Raw genomic sequence first — 4,771 nt, 5'->3', positions numbered from 1 at the left:
TTGCCATGTAGTACTCCATCGTGAATATATACCACATCTTCTTGATCCACTCATCAGGTGATGGACATTTAGGCTCTTTCCATGATTTGGCTATTGTTGACATTGCTGCTATGAACATTGGGGTACATGTGCTCCTATGCATCAGCACTCCTGTATCCCTTGGGGAAATCCCTAGCAGTGCTATTGCTGGGTCGTAGGGGAGTTCTATTGGAATTTAAAATATGGATATTACAGGAAAATGCATAACTCGCTTTTGTGTTTTGCAAGGCTTTTGACTGCTTGCCTATAGGGATAAATGGAGTCCTCTGTTCTACCCACCATTCTGCAATGTGAGCATTTTTGGAGATTATCATGGATATTGGAGGGGGAAAACCCTAGGTTGAAATTCTTTGTAAATTCATACACTTAATATGAGAGACATGTCTAGTTGTTTTTGCTTTGTAGTGTACTATAAGCATCGCATTTATATAGGTGAAATAAAAGGTTTCAACTGATTCAATAATTTATCCAATATGATGATGTTGCAAAGTGTTTAAGTACTAAAATTGGACTTGAACTGCTACCACGTAATTTTTAAAAATTCCTTGCATTACTACATGTTATTTAGACTAAAATCCATTAAAGTACACTGACCTGATTCTGGTATTTCAGTACACGAGAGATTCCTTTTCTCTCACCTACATCAGAATTAAAAAAAAAAAAAACTGAGACCTATAAGATCTCAAGGAAGCAACCATGCAAAAACTGCATTTGAGCTTTCCAAACAGAATGGGAAGAAAGGATATTAGATCTGAGAGAGAATGAATTTGACATAATGAAGCGAAATAAGGCTAGTGAGGCAAGAGAGGAGCAAATGGGATACAGGGAGGCATCAGAGAGAAGGCGATTATAAGAGAATAGAGTAGACAGAAGCCAGATCTTGTAGTCATTACTTTTTAGTTTATTCAGTTGCTTTATTTAATTGGTTTAGAGCTATAAACACACTTGGTAATTTTATTTTTTATGAGAACTGCAGTAATACAAATCTAATAGAATCACCAAAGGTGGTGGACTAGAGTGAAATAGACAGTCTATGAAAATATTCTATAACTCTCTATTTGATTCAACATAATAATAAAAACAGATGAATGCTATATATTTGATAAATGTCTTCCTTAAATTCTGTTTATATTATTATTTGGGGTATAATAAATGAGTAAATGTATCCATTTATTATTAGCATGTTATTAAAGCTGCTTGAGGATTTTAAAAATATTTATCCCAGACAGCAGTAGGAATAGAGAGTAATAATTTATATAACAGGAAACTTTATGGATATTAATCTGACAAATTGTACTTCTTTGCTGTAGCACTCCGGGTTTTGTGAGTTAAAAATACCAGACTTTTATTATGAAAGATAAGTTACTATCACTTAGTGACTTTGTATAAGTTCTTAATTTCAGTTCTAATTTAAATGACTCCATTGTCCTATTACACTGAGGAGGGGGAATAAATGAGTCACCTTGTTTCAAAATGTGAGGAAGTGTCATCTTTGATATTATTAGTCCCTGCATTGTGTTAGGCAAGCTGATTTTATGTGCTGGAGCAAAACCCATGGCTCATAAACTCAACAGAGGTGAGTGAGTTATGATGGTCTTGGAAATACGTTAATGAAATTCTGCAAACATCAGTATGGTACATTAGTCTTCATCACATTTGGCTTTATTAAACACACAGATAGATGGGAGGCTGTCATGTATGCCAATTGTTTTGCTTTTTCAAAATGACCTGAGGAAATATAAAAGTTTCTCCCTTTTTTTCAGCCATTTTAACATCATGTGTAAATGATAAAATTTCATAGTTTGGTGATTTAAAGAATGAGACCGTTTAGGATTTTGTCATCATCATGATTTAATATTCATCAACAATCCATAATACATTGTACACCACAGGGGGAAAAAAGAGGACACTGCAAAGACACAGTCTCTGCCCTTAATTTATGTTTGCTTATTTTCTCTAAAGACTAGAGAAAATATTGTTTGCTTCAGGATACATGGTTTGAAAGCTGAACTTTTCCATCAGAACCAATGGGGCTTACACCATTTTAAAGCAAAATAGACATTAAAATAAAAGTTATACCAACTAATAATAAAAATTCAAATGTTGAGCTCATTGAAGAAAAAATTTACTTTATCAACCTAGTTATTAATATTTAGTTTTTAGTTCAAATTAAAAACAATTCATAATCATAATTTTATTTTCCTTTTTCTTTTTAATTTTTTTATTATTTTTAATGCTTATTTATTCTTGAGAGATAGAGAGAGACAGACCACGAGCAGGGGAGGGGCAGAGAGAGAGGGAGACACAGAATCTGAAGCAGGCTCCAGGCTCTGAGCTGTCAGCACAGCACCCGATGCAGGTCTTGAACCCACTGACCATGAGATTATGATTTGAGTTGAAGTCAGAGGCTTAATGAACTGAACCACCCAAGTGCCCAGGATTTCTTTATTCTACGTTGAGGTAATATATAACAGGTCATGCAATCAGTTTAGATTTTGGAACTGAAAGGTAGCAGTCACTTTCAAAAGTGAAATATATACCTTTAAATATTATATAAACTGTATTCTGAACGCATACTTGAGCCCTGGGGCATACTTTTAATATATTCTTCATACTATTGTTAGGGTATAGCATTCAAAACCAAACTCATAATACTTTTCAAAAGCAGTTTTGGGGCGCCTGGGTGGCTCAGTGGGTTAAACCTCTGACTTCGGCTCAGGTCAGATCTCACGGTTGTGGGTTGGAGCCCCGCGTCAGGCTCAGTGCTGACCGCTAGCTCAGAGCCTGGAGCCTGCTTCCGGTTCTGTGTCTCCTTCTCTCTCTGCCCCTCCCCCTCTCATGCTCTGTCTCTGTATCAAAAATAAATAAAACATTAAAAAATTTTAAAAAAAAGCAGTTTTCACATATTTCTAACATACCTCCCCCTTAGCCACATTTTTAAATAAATTAATTAAATAAACAAATAAATACATAGATATTACATGTCTAATTTGCTTCTAATATCATCCTACTATGTATTATATATGTAAAATCATTCTTTGTTTGCTTATCCTTATTTACTTCCCTTATACATGGCAAGGTGAAAACTATGTTACATAGCATAGCATTATACAAGTTTTCCAGAGGAACACTTTCTTTTGTTTCAGTTGCTGCCATTCAATTTTTGTGATGATGATGATGATGATTATGATTATTATTCTGAATTTTTGGTATCTCTTATTTCTGGCCATGATGTAATGCTGTACATTCTCTAAAGAAAACACCTCTGAAGAAAACATAGGTATATGTACAAAAATGTATCCCTATGGTGCTAAACAAAGATATCAAAAACATTCTTTTCTATATGCTAAATTTATAAATATGAATCTATTTACCAGAGATTTTGAATTTGGTGTGCTGCCACAAATGTAGTAGTAATTGATTGCTTCATAAGAGTTGATCATAACCTTGACTCAGTGGGATTCTACAAAAAGTGAAGTTGAAATATCAGAAATCCCTTGCCAAAATGGAAAGGCAAAGTTCCAAGCCTATTGAAAATAGAATGTTGGAAGGGAATTTTATACTGGTTGTTGTGCTCCTCTGTCATTTAGACATATTCCCTGATCAGGTAAAAACAAAACAATCATTTTAACAGGCACTGAGAAATTTTTAAGTGAGGACAGAGCAAACATATTATAAAAATATTCTTTGGGCTGTTTTCTAAAAACCAGAGATGTGCATGGTAAATTCTGTTAATGAAATATGCTACTTGATTTCAGTGAGAAAGATAATATGATTGGTGTGCTAGAATTCTAGTATTAGTTCTAGACTGCCAGAGGCAAACCTCACAGTTCCTGGTTGTTATCTCTTGTCAGAATAGAATGATCTGCAAAACTACTTTGTGATAACTAATTATTGGTCCCATAAATATAATTGGGTGCAATTTATATAATTATACAATTAGGTTTGTATAATTAAAAGAGAAAAACACATCCCACACATCTGCTGAAAGAAAGAAAGGAAAGAAAAAGGAAGGAAAAAGGAGGAAAGGAAGGACAAAAGAAAGAAAGAAAAACTGCTCTAATTTGAATCACTACAATACAAAAGCTCTACCTTTGACTCTTTTCCTAGTCATACCCCATATGGATCCATATAGAGTAGCATTGAGTAAAAAGTACAATATGACACTACATACATGTGTTATAAATCATCATTATAACTTTTCCTAACAGATATTTACCATTTGCCAAAGTAATTCTGTATTTTGGTAAATTAAGTTACTGGAATATTTCATATATTGTTGGGAGCTGCCGAGTTTTGGCTGCCTCAGGCAAGGACATATTGCTCTCCAGGGAGCAACCAAGAAAAACAAGATTTACATCTGGAGGCTAGGAGAGTTCATTTCCTGGTCCGGGATTCAGAGACAGTCATACTGAGCCACAGGAGAAAAGCCAAAATGAACAAAAGATCAAACCGCATTCGGGTTTATGCAGCGCTAATCTTCCCCTGCCCATTATTGCGGACAAAAGTCTGGGCGCTTCCTTTGATGCTGTGTTCGGAGTTTCAGTTTTGGTTTCCCCTTTCTCTAATAATCATTTGACTCTGTTATCTGGCAACCAACCTTGGTCAGTTTCCCGCCCCAAATCCTATATAGGTGTGATTTATTTTCTTAATAAACGGGGGCTTGATCGGAAAACGCTTGTCTTGCCTCACTCTCTGTGCTCCCCTTCCTGCCCTACTCTCTCTCCCTCCC

This window comes from Suricata suricatta, chromosome 4, assembly GCF_006229205.1.
Source record: "Suricata suricatta isolate VVHF042 chromosome 4, meerkat_22Aug2017_6uvM2_HiC, whole genome shotgun sequence".
In the NCBI taxonomy this organism is placed as follows: Eukaryota; Metazoa; Chordata; class Mammalia; order Carnivora; family Herpestidae; genus Suricata; species Suricata suricatta.
This window is presented reverse-complemented; position numbering follows the sequence as displayed.